This window comes from Sabethes cyaneus, chromosome 1, assembly GCF_943734655.1.
Source record: "Sabethes cyaneus chromosome 1, idSabCyanKW18_F2, whole genome shotgun sequence".
Taxonomy (NCBI): Eukaryota; Metazoa; Arthropoda; class Insecta; order Diptera; family Culicidae; genus Sabethes; species Sabethes cyaneus.
This window is the reverse complement of record NC_071353.1, coordinates 51,521,347-51,534,479: the sequence shown is the minus strand read 5'-3', so window position 1 is coordinate 51,534,479 and position 13,133 is coordinate 51,521,347.

Here is a 13,133-nt window from a genome sequence, read left to right as displayed (position 1 = left end):
TGTCTTCAAATTTCTGAAACAATCGGTGCAAAAGGACGCAGTTGTGAGATTCAATTCATCCAGACGAAAAGAAAAAGAGCGTTTAAAAACATTTCACTGGCATGAAAACACAGGGATGAGCGCACTGATGACAGCACCAACCAGCGCACAGATAAAGAACAGATAAATAACAATGAGCAACTTTGACAACACCCCATCGACTTCTCTATAGAGCTTTCCAGTCATGTGTGTATTGGTGCTTGAAAATGAGGCAAACAACAACAGTAAACAAAAGAGATGCATTCCTTTGTCACCAAGGTACAGAATGAATTTCGTCTTCCGCTGGCTTAAATACCAGCAAATTTTCAAAATAGGGGGATTAGGGGCATAATGAGCACACGGGGCGAAATGGGCACCCTTCTTTTTTACGAAAGCACGCATTTTGTAACATCATATGGCATGCGAAACACTGATGTAGGTACTACAGTATCTATTTATCAAAAAATGAGTGATCTCTACTTTTAAAACACGGAGTTATATTAAAAAACTCAACTTATTTCTCAGACGCTGAAAAAATATAATTTTGGTGCACTACCAAATAAGCTTTTACGATCATTTAAATATCTTAAACTATCAAGTGCACACTGCAACATGATGTATACATTGTATCTCAAATTTCACCTTCATTGAAGTTTTGATTTTATACTATAATTAGTGGGAACCCTTAGGTGGGGTGAAACGAGCACTATGTCACATTAACTAACCTGTCAGTTTCTTTGTTTATCGCGTCAATGCTTGTTTACAGTGATGGTATGAATATGCCAAGAGAATCCGGAAGACATAATTGGTTAAAAAAGGCCTTGCAAATGGCCTTGACCGCTCTAAGGCGAGACAGAATACTCACAAAACAAGTCGCCAAGTACCACAGCATTCTGCGGCAGACGTTAGCTCGGTATGTGAGGCCATACGAAAGGGCAATCTCGGGGTAGGAGGTGGACCAAATTAATTCCTTCAAAACTGTTTTCGCTCCCGCTGCAGAACAAGAGCTGGTGGTCCATATTTTGTATATGGAGGTTCGATGCTACGGTATTACTACCCGTGAAATCAGAACCCTCGTATACCAGCTGGTAGAGGGAAACGGAAAAGCATATGTCTTCAACACTAAAACACAGCTAGCTTAAGTGTCATCCGAAACTTTCCTTGTATGCTTTAGAGGCAACCTCCGCGGCTTAATTGCCTTCAAGCGACTTGCGGTCGATAGTTTCATCGGCGTTTTGACACGGTTTATGTTTGTGTATGTATGGGTGTGTATGTGTATGTGTATATGAATATGTATGTGTTTATGTATGTGTATATGCATGTGTGTGAGTGTGTGTGTATGTGTGTGTGGTTGTTGTTCTTATATACACCCTTCAACAGGCTGTTTATAAGGGTGCTCATTATGCCCCAGGGGGTGCTCATTGTGCCCCACACACTGACCGATTTTTAGTTTTTGAAGCATAAGTTTAAATTGCAATGTTCGTCATCATATCAATAATTTTTCAATTTGTTAACAGTATGCCTTTAATTATCGATAGTTAATGTATATTTTGCAATAACGACACTTTAAAAATTCTGTCATTTTGGGTGCTTAAATCAGCCAACAAGTTAGGGTGCTCATTATGCCCCTAATGCCCCTATTTGCTTGAATTTGGAACAGGATGGAAAATTTGACCGAAATATGTGCTCTGCAGTGTGGCAAACGAAGAAACACAACTAGTAATCGTGATTTTTCGATTTGTTCCTCCAGCAACAGCTGTTCCCCAAAATGAGGTAAACATCATATATATACGCGTGTATTTCGTGTTCGCTAGTGTGGGTGCTTGAGCTGTCAGAAAGCTCTATATCGAGCTGCAGTAAACGTCAACGACAGCATGTCCGGGGCTCAAAATTTGACAGCGGGCCCAAATCAGACTGCTGGCAGTTGAGTGAAACGCAGTGCTGACATGCTATCTCATTTTCGCACACACGAGATGTTGCCCCAACTAACAATGGTAGCTGAATTGCAAGAGCAATGGCTGTTTACGAGTTGGTTTAAGGCGATCAAAGCTGCATAAAGTAAGCACTCAAACGGTGTTTAAATAAGCAATGTTTAAGCTACTTTAAGTTTTTCAAACGAGTTCTCGCCCAAAAGCTGATAAACAAGCTTATAGCGGATTTTTCAGCTAAACAATCTGCTTCTAAACAGCCATAAACATCAAACCGTTTTAAGGCTGCTTAAAGGTATTAAAGTGTAGAGTGGAAGCTTTCATTAGACTCGCAGCTTTCAAACTACTTGAAGGCTGCTTAAGGGTGTTAAAGTTGCTTTACAAACTTCTACCAAGTTTTCTTTCGGCTCACAGCATACATATAGCGAATTCATAAATTAACCTGGCTCAGGTCGATTAGCACTCAGTTTTAATCGAAGTGCTGTCAAAGCGTTCATAAATTAACCGAGATTGCATTTCGGTTAAACTGACAGCATTCAGTTTGAAGCGCAGGTTAAAACTGTCTAGCATTACGGTTTACGGGTCGATCTGTCAAACTGCCCGTATCGTTCATAAATTTCGGGTTCGAGTTAGCACGAACCCAGGTTAATTTATGAATTCGCTAATAGTGTCAGATCATAGAATTTCGCAATTCGGCTGACAGCAAAAGTTTGTCAGTTATCGACATTATCGACTGCTTCACGCTAGGCGGGCTAGGCTTCGAGTGTAAAGATATTCTCACTATCTGTTCTGCAGATGCAAATGGGACGGATCATACAGTGAGTGCTTATGGATCAAAAGATGGCGGGTTCAATTCCCGGAAAAAAGACGTGCATTTTTAATTAGCTAGCTAGCTTTAATTTCACGAATTAAAGTTATTCGAAATTAAAAATACAGCCTGAATTCGTTAATTGGGTCACGACTGCACTCCAGCTGATTCGCTAATTGGGCCGACTGACAGTTGTTAGAAATTTCTAAACTCGAAAATTCCATACAATTTTGACATTCAAGTTGTCACATAGCCCAATTAGCGAACACCCAATTAACGAACCGCCCAATTAACGAACCACCAATTAACGAAACTTTGCTGTATCGCGTTCGAAACATGTTCACAGCAAAATAAGAAAGGCCGCGTTCCATTTTTTTAATTTAAAAATAGATTTTTTTGGCTGCATAAAGGTTGATGAAGCGTTAATTAAGCGTCTGGAAAAGCAGATTGCAAAACTATTTCTCATTCTAAAAATAGAATTGACAGCATTGCGCAAATTGGCTATTTAAAAGCGCATAAAAATTCTATTAAGCTTCATTGCAGCTTCGAAAGCAGCTATTAATTAGCCTGAAGCTTGATAAAATCACCAGATTTAGATGTTTAAGAACTGAAAAAAGGTTTTTATTTCCAAATCTAAACCATAGATCAGCCACAGGTTAAATAAAATCAGCTATAAAAGTGTTTGATCAGCCTAAAATTGTTACTTTAGCTAATTAGCCGCAGCGACTTCATCATTTCTCGCGACTATAACTCAAATTCAGTAGCGTTTTATTAAGACCAAAATACACGCCGATATTCAGTAAATATTATTCTATCAACTGGTATAAAAATCTTGTCTCGAATAAATATAGTTTCAACGTAGTTCCTGAATATTGTTCAGGCTATCGCTTAATGGGCTGGAAATACCCACCCGTACCCTACAATCTAAAACTTTGCTTTTCCTTACATTAGTATAAAGCGTATAAAGTGACCAGATTTTTTTGGATACTTCTCATATTGAATGGCTTATTTGCTAAATCGGTTCGGTAAGTATAATCAATATATATAGAATGCCAGTGTCGCTGGTGTTTCATGGATATTTTGGTGGCAAACATGTTGCTGGTTCGTGTCTTGGATACGGGAACTACATTGTCAAATTGCCCAATAGAAAATTTTCCTGCCGACGAAATACCCCAAAACGACCAAATCGGGTGATTTATCCTACGTGATTTACGGAAAAGCAGAAGGATTTTTTATTGGGTTGCCTTTTTAGATTGACAATCAGATTCCCGTTTCGAATCGATCACTCACACATATGCGCATACAGTGTAAATACGTAATTTTCAAATGTGTGATGTTTACCACGAGCACTGCAGCGACACTGACATTCTATATATATTGATTCAACTGTTCGGTACCGGTAGTAAAGATGGGATCATTTAGAAATTGGGCACTTCATTTTAGCGATAGCGGCGCTCCCAGTGGCTATGGATGCTAGCTCCTGTTAGCGTTGTATTATTTGTAACAGTTCTGCTCGGTATAATTTTGACGTAGGACTACGTCTTACGGCAAGTTTTGAGATAGGGTGTCATTCCAAAAAATCGAAAAATGGGAGCGTCACGAAAAATGAAAGGTTTTGAGCGCTAATAGCTCAACGGTTTTCCGATCGATTTTCAATATTCTTACACCAATCGATCTAAAAATCTTCTAAGAATTGACCCAAATGAAGAAAAGTATGGATTCTTGATGATGAACTATTGAAAAATTGAAAATAATGAACCTATGTTTTACCAGAATTCTCGCTTCGTGATTGGTTGGAAGATTCTTTACGATGATCTAAACCTATACCAATTTGATATCTGTGCTTGGGAAGTAAGCCAAAACAAGTGACAAAGTTTCCTCATTTCAACAAGATTTCTAGACCATTTTGATGTCCTTGCTTGGGAAGTACGCCAGAGAGAGTGACAAAGCCCCCTCGTGCCAACAGATTTCTTACGAACGCGATTAAACCTAGTCCAATCTGATGTCTGTGTTAGGGAAGTGTGCCAGTAAAAATGACACAAGTTCGTCGTCCCAACAGATCGCAAATTCTTTACTGCGTGACGATTAAACCTCGGCGAATTTGATATCTGTGTTGGAAAAATGTGCTACAGCTGTAGTGTTCGGTTATAATACGGCTCTCTATGAATAGGCATGCTTGCCGTTTCATTAGAAGTGTAGTGAAAAGATGTGCTGTTGATAAAATAGGATTGAATTGGTAAAAATCCTTCAACGTGGGAAACCATGGATAATAAAAACAATCTTTAATTTCAGTAATGTAGCAGGAAAGTAATGGTTTGTGTTCTTGATTTTGTTAAATTGTTTTCAAATGCACAATCTTTTGAGAATTGAACGTATGCAATGGTACTACTTTGATAAATGTTACATACAACGCATGTAGCATGTATATATGTTGCATATAGCATGTATACATGAAGAATTGAATGACTACAAGCATGAATATATGCTACTATCACTGCAAAGAGACTTACGTAGTCCTGCGTCACCTATATATGCGGTCGTGTCTTGTACACAACCCCTCTGATTTTTTTCACAGTTTAAAGGTCGAAACCACGTTCGATCAACCATCATGCATGAGGAGAAATGGAAGTAATTGTGTGCGGTGACCTGCAGAATCCACCAGCGTCGGCTAGGGAACTGGCGGGACTGACGAATTATCCTAAAAGAGCTGTGGTGTGCTGGTGTGAGTAATTGAGGGGTGCAAGGAAACTCTCAGGGCTGTCCGCAAGGCGCAGGCCAGACGTTGGAGTTGAACTCTTGATCGTCAACTGCGGTTGAGGGTCATTTTAGAAGTCAAGGTTGATCTCAGTATCAGGGATTGTGCTTTGGCGAAAAAACTGAATACTCACCGCTGTACTGAATGGCGAATTCGTCTCGGAATGGCTACAAGTGTTACCGAGCAAGTGGGGAGCCCACAGAAGCCTCAAACAATAAACAAAGGCTAGAATGCGGTCTCGTGGGCTGTGCGGTCGGATAGTGACGAAACGCGATGCATGTGTCTGACTCGATGATGAATAACCTTTAGAGAAGACCGATTTCAACCAAACGCAGGAGTTAAATTCTTCATGCTTAGGCTCGCAGTAGGGTTCGTAGAAGATTCGAGATTGATTTTGGGGATGGGTTCGTGATAAAAGCTCATGACTTGGCAAGGGATCTGCTTCATTGGCATCCGTGTGAAAACCAGTATTTTGTGACGGATAAGAATTCGGAGATACACAGGGGAAGGTGCCTCACCTGGCGGTTTCAGTCCCATGATAACCTGCCGCAGTTTCAGCATGAATGCTACAATGGACAACAGGTTTTGTCTTAGGATGGCAAGCCACCTAAGTAAGTCGGTAAGCTACAATGGACAATGGACTTCTGTTCATCTCAAAAGAGCTGAGTGGACCAAATTGTAATCAAGCGAAAGCTGCAGATGAAGAGAACAGTGATAAGTTCGTGGTGCCGGCTGGCCGAGGCTATGACTGGGGGAGGTTGTGCACCAGCTGACGAGTGGTGTCAGCAGTAGATCCTTAGAAACGATTTCGATTAAAAAATTAATCAATGCGGGACACTTTCCGGGACAAGTCATCCAAATCCGGGACGTCTGGTCAGCCTACATTAGTATGTGCTCCTAAAGTAGTGGTAATGTTCCTTTAATAGTGGAAAATTTGCCTATAATAGTGGAATGTTGTTTACCGCCTTAGTAACGCTTGCAGTGAGCATGGCAGCAGGTGAATAACAGCGTAGGCTTGTTAAAATGCTATGGATTGTTACGAATTTTTTAAGCAATTGCACTTTATTGGTCTGCTGAAAAGGAATTTGTAATTTTTGCACCAACATCTTGAATTTTAACTGTGTATCTTAGATAAAACTGTTAACAAATATATATATTTAACAATAGAAAACTGAAATTATCTCGAAATCCGCCAAAATTATGATATATTTCGAGTTTCCACCACTACTGGTACTACAACTACTGGAGCATCTACCCTATTGCTTACTTAATTGGTCTAACGTCTTATAACAAGACCTGCGTAGTATAATTTTTGTCTCCATCTATTTCGGTCCATGGCAACTGGTCTCCAGTTCCGCGGGCGCAATATAAAATATCTTTAAATCTTTTACTAACTTTGTAGGTTATAGAGCAATGTTTAGTAAAAAGTCGGTATACACTAGTCTACTTTATTCCAGAAGATATCAGTTACAATACTAGAATTATACCTAATACAGTATAAACATATTAATGCTACTTTATTCCTTACAAATATATTTTCAGACGCTGCACAAAAATATATCGGCTGCTCCATATAACGGTTGCTTTGTCATTTAATTGGCAGTTTCACAGGCATCCACCCAATCATTATATACATCGACTGGTTCGGACAGAAAATTAATAGTGGTCTGATAATCTTCCATACAGACCCGACAAGTTATTCGCGCCGTATTGCGGCTTTTATCCATCTTAACCTCGCACGACTTCTCATGGTTGCAGAATGGACAATTAAACTGCTGATCCAAGGGTTCGATGTTCTTCCGCTTTGGTGGTGGCTTTCTCTTTGATTTACGTCGCCCCATGGTAAGCTGATATTTTAAGAACCAGATAATTAATAATAAAAAGCCAAACTTCCTTTCTATTGCAATTGTTTACCTTTTCCAAGCCGAAGTACAAAACCTTAAAAAAAATAAACTGAAGTCCGAAGCTTTAGATGCACGCTAAATTTACAACAAACCGAATTAATTAAAAATAGTAAAGCCTTGCAAAGTTAAATTTTATGACATCTTCAAGACGTGTAAACAAACCATCACCGTGCAGCACAATTGTAATGTTCCGTGTCAAACGTATACAAGCACAGACAAACAGACAGTACACTTGCGTTAATTCCATCGTTTCTTTGGTTTTGTCTGTTTCGTTTTTGAATTTTAAAAAATTACTGATATTCAGGCTGTGAACCATTTCGCCAAATTTTTAACTTTTTGGTTAAATTATGACAGTGCGATGGTTATTTCACCTGCTGTCGAAAATATTGCTGTTGCAGTTGAAAACCATACTTGCGACAACCGGTTTTATTCTTGTTCTGTTTGTCGCAACTACGTCGCACGTGGTGCGCTGTATAGCGCATCAATGTGCGATCACAGTGCACCACGTGCGACGTAGTTGCGACACACAGAACAAGAATAAAACCAAATGTCGCACGTCGATTATTACGGTTTTCAACTGCAACAGCAATAACCCTGCTCGGGATCGGGAGCATGCAAGGGGTCGGACACTCAGCACATTGTGCCGCGGCACTGCAGAGATATCAAGCGGCACACCTCCAAAGCCCTATAAAAATTACATTTATAGGGCTTTACACACCTCCGGTTCAATATTACATATGAAATGGGAGCACTGCCAGTTGTCAAAATCATCTCGCACGGTTGCCAGATCTATCAGATTATAACGAAATTTAACAAATCTTGCAGTTCGGTACTTTCGGTACAGCATCGGCACAGTTCGGCTCGTTTCAAGACGTCTAACATAAAACCGACTGTGCTGAGTGACCGACCCCTTGTAAAAAGCACTATTTATTACAAGATTGTCACTTTTGTGTACGAGTTGTCTGCTCTAAAGTATTTAAACATTACGTGTTTCATTGAAAGTTATCCGCTGCGCAATTCAAAATGAAATGCTCTTTCATGATTGCTGGATCGATTTTGTCGTTAACAGAACAAGTTAAACAAAATTCAAGAGTAAATCCAAGCAATAGAGATCGTTGCAGTTGTACAAAAAACACTGTTACATGACAGAACCAAATAGTGCATTTTATTATGACAGAAGAACCAGTTATGCTGCTATTGTCATTACCACGGAAACGTTTTGGTACTTGACATAATGTTGTCAGTTCGTAAAATGATCTATTGAATGGTGTCTGTATACAGCGTTACTATCAGCAAATGTAAAATGTTTTAAATGTATCTGTCTCTAGTTTTATGTCCATTTTACACCTGTTCTCAAAACAAACATTATCATTTATGCTTCAAATAAACAAAAATCCGATATTAGCTCAATCCACCTTTTCGGTGCTTAATGGCGGATAATAACTTTTGGAAAATATTTCAATGCTTTTGGCAACTTTGCTAACGTACGCTTGACAGTTTTGCAAGGCGAAAATGTCAACTTGACGCGAGCAGAGTTGCCAAAAGCATGTTATTTTTTCCGTTAGTTGTACCCACAAGCCACAAAGCCCTATAAATGTATCCACCTTTTCGCGTGCTTAATGGCGAATAGTGGGCGCAACTTTTGCAAAATATTTCAATGCTTTTGGCAACTTTGCTAACGTACGCTTGACAGTTTTGCAAGGCGAAAATGTCAACTTGACGTGAGCAGAGTTGCCAAAAGCATGATATTTTTTCCGATAGTTGTACCCACAAGCCGTAAAGCCCTATAAATGTATATCTTTATAGGGCTTTAACTAGCCGCCATTAGGCACGCGAAAAGGTTGATATCAAGGGGTCGGTCACTCGGCACAGCCGTTTTTATGTTAGGCGACTTGAAACGAGCCGAACTGTGCCGATGCTGTACCTAAAGTGCCGAACTGCAAGATTTGTTAAATTCGTTATAATCTGATAGATCTGGCAACCGTGCGAGATGATTTTGACAACTGGCAGTGCTCCCATTTCATATGTAATATTGAACCGGAGGTGTGTAAAGCCCTATAAATGTAATTTTTATAGGGCTTTGGAGGTGTGCCGCTTGATATCTCTGCAGTGCCGCGGCACAATGTGCTGAGTGTCCGACCCCTTGGTTGATATCCTTATCCACCTTTTCGCGTGCTTAATGGCGGATAGTGGGCACAACTTTTGGAAAATATTTTAATGCTTTTGGCAACTTCGAGTAGAATCAATATATATAGAATGCCAGTGTCGCTGTTTTTCTATAGGACTCATTGTGGTAAACATGATGCTAACAATCTGTATCAAGTCTGTGAATCGGGAACTTCGTTGTCAAAGTTGCTCATTGTTATTTATCTGTCCTTTATCTGTGCGCTGGTTGGTGCTGTCATCAGTGCGTTCTCCGCTGTGTTTTTATGCCAGTGAAATGGTTTTAAACGTTCTTTTTCTTTTCGTCCGGATGAATAGAATCCCACAACTACGCACTTTTGCACCGATTTTTTCAGAAATTTGAAGCAAGCGAAGTTTCCAATCACATTACTTGGCAACCATAATTGAAATTTTAAACTGGTTGTCAAAGTTTGACAATGAGATTCCCCTTTTGATGAATCTCAGGCACACACACTTTTGCATATATAATGTAAATACATTATCTGAACATGTGTGATGTTTACCACGCGCACTGCAGCGACACTGGCATTCTATATATATTGATTATACTCAACTTCGCTATAACGTACGCTTGATAGTTTTGCAAAAGGAAAATGTCAACTTGACGTGAGCAGAGTTCCCAAAAGCATGTTATTATTTCCGATAGTTGTACCCACAAGCCGTAAAGCCCTATAAATGTATATCTTTATGGGGCTTTAACTAGCCGCCATTAAGCACGCAAAAAGGTCGATAGGGCTTTAACTAGCCACCATTAGGCACGCGAAAAGGTCGATATTGATTGAATGTTTTACAAAATTGTAACACCCTAGGGGTCGGACACTCAGCACATAGTGCCGCGGCACTGCAGAGATATCAAGCGGCACACTCCTAAAGCCTTACAAAAATAACATTTGTAGGGCTTTACACACCTCCGGTTCAATTTTACATATGAAATGGGAGCACTGCCAGTTGTCAAAATCATCTCGCACGGTTGCCAGATCTATCAGATTATAACGAATTTAACAAATCTTGCAGTTCGGCACTTTCGGTACAGCATCGGTACAGTTCGGCTCGTTTCAAGTCGCCTAACATAAAAACGGCTGTGCCGAGTGACCGACCCCTTGGTAACACCAACAAAAAACGATACAGCACCCCTCATGAAATCTTTCCCTTCTGTCAGTTGGCCCAACTACCCAAGTAACAATTTTAGGCTGATCAAACGCTTTTATAGCTGATTTTATTTAACCTGTGGCTGATCTATGGTTTAGATTTGGAAATAAAAACCTTTTTTCAGCTCTTAAACATGTAAATCTGGTGATTTTATCAAGCTTCAGGCTAATTAATAGCTGCTTTTGAAGCTGCAATGAAGCTTAATAGAATTGTTATGCGCTTTTAAATAGCCAATTTGCGCAATGCTGTCAATTCTATTTTTAGAATGAGAAATAGTTTTGCAATCTGCTTTTCCAGACGCTTAATTAACGCTTCATCAACCTTTATGCAGCCAAAAAAATCAATTTTTAAATTAAAAAATCAGAGGGGTTGTGCACAAGACACGACCGCATAGGTGACGTAGGACCACGTAAGTCTCTTTGTAGCGATAGTAGGATGTATCCATGTATATAATAATACGATTCTTCATGTATACAAGCTACATCCGTAACGGTCATCAAAGTAGACCCGATCAACTCAACCGATTTTGGAGGTATATCCATGAATTGATTAAATCTATTTTATTAAAACGAAACCAAGTTAGTAACTAAACCAAACAGTAAATAAATTTGTATGATATGTTTCTACGTTGAATAGTGCTTTTCCTTTGGTAATCGGTAGACGGTACGCGCGAGTTTTCAAAAAGTTGAAAATTTTGCGAAACTTTTCTGCGGCTTACAAAAGGACACGGATAAAGCATTTACAACCTGCAGACGTATTGGAAGTCGCAGAAAATGTCGCCTGTGACCAGAAAACTTATTACCGTCATTGGTTGGTCGTCCGCAATGGCGAAAAATTCAACTTTTCAATCAACCTCGTTTAAATTAACCAATTCAACCTCGTTGACTGTGTTAATTATGGTATTAACTGGGCAAGAAAATATAATAAACTCTTCAATCGTTGTGTGGTCCTTAAAAGAACCGATTGTTTGATTATCATAACTCCTGCTTGCAATAAACTTGCACTAACGCATTCAACGTAATTCTCTGTTCGGTAAATTGGAGTACCGATAACCGCTAACCAGGCACGGCTTGTTGCAACGGACCAACCGGAAAGCCTCAGCAGCTATGAGATCAACGAAACTGTTCGTGTATGGTCCTGAATCACGAGAAATACCACTCCAAGTGGCCAGCTGCAAGTGACGTGGGATGCTTCTGGTCGTTTTGTTGTCGCGAGCAGCATATTTCCTGCCAATTCCAGGACTTCAGCAGCCAACTATGCCATCACGGCAACGAAATGAACCACCAGCAACAAGCGAACAGCAGCGCGAGGTGATCGGTTAAAATTATTGCAAAGAAGCGAATAATCAGATCAATCTAAGTTAAATAGAATTTAAATCTGTGAGTGAAAATTCCTCAAATCTTCATGAACAAATGTTTCGTTCTTAAAAGAACGGTTTTTCAACGTGATATGCTGGAAATTTAAGCCTTCTTTTCCGTCTTCTTGGGCAGCAACAAAACAGTTTGAATGTTCGAAAAGACACTTCTCATAGCAGCGCCCAGTAAACCATTTGGTTTGTATATCTCGATTGCAACTGAGGTATACGAAATCATATCTGAACGAAAAAGTTATATTTCACGCCATATAAGAGCATATATGTACCAAAGTGGAGGCGATATACGTGCAAAAATTTTGACAACTATTTGTAATTCTATTTTGCGCAGTTTTTATAACACGCAACTAAATACTACTGAATATATGATATAGATATAATCAAATATTGCAATTGTCTATCCTGCTTTATAATTCACAGTCATGAATTGTATATGAAGACACGCACGACTGCAAAACAACTTATTGTTCACTTCGATTTGACATACTCTAATCATTACACAACTCCAATATGAAATTGACATGAAAACGATTTAATGTGAACTTTCTATTACGATTTTGTGTTATCTGGGCGGTGACACGGGACAGCAATTTGTTCAACTCTTCGTTGTTGCGGATGGCCAGCTGCAAGTGACGATGATTCTGATCGTTTCGTTGTCGCGAGCAGCATTTGTCCTCCCAATTCCAGAACTCCTGTTGCCAGATATTCCATCACGGCAGCGATCATTGAGTGCTCCAGCTCCAACACCCGTGGGAAGCAGCAACAGCTGAAGCTCAACAATTTTCGATCGGATTCTATAGGGCGTAAATTAAATACAATCATAAGGAAGCTTAACCCATAGCTTATATCGTACATATTTCTGTCATCCGTGCTAGGGAAGCACTGACGAGGGAAGGCAAAAATATGAAAATAATTCAAATTTTCAAAATCAATTCAAAAACAACAATTTTTCAAATTCATTTTCAAAAACAAAATCAATAGTTTTCTATATTTTCAATCGATTTCCCGATCAATT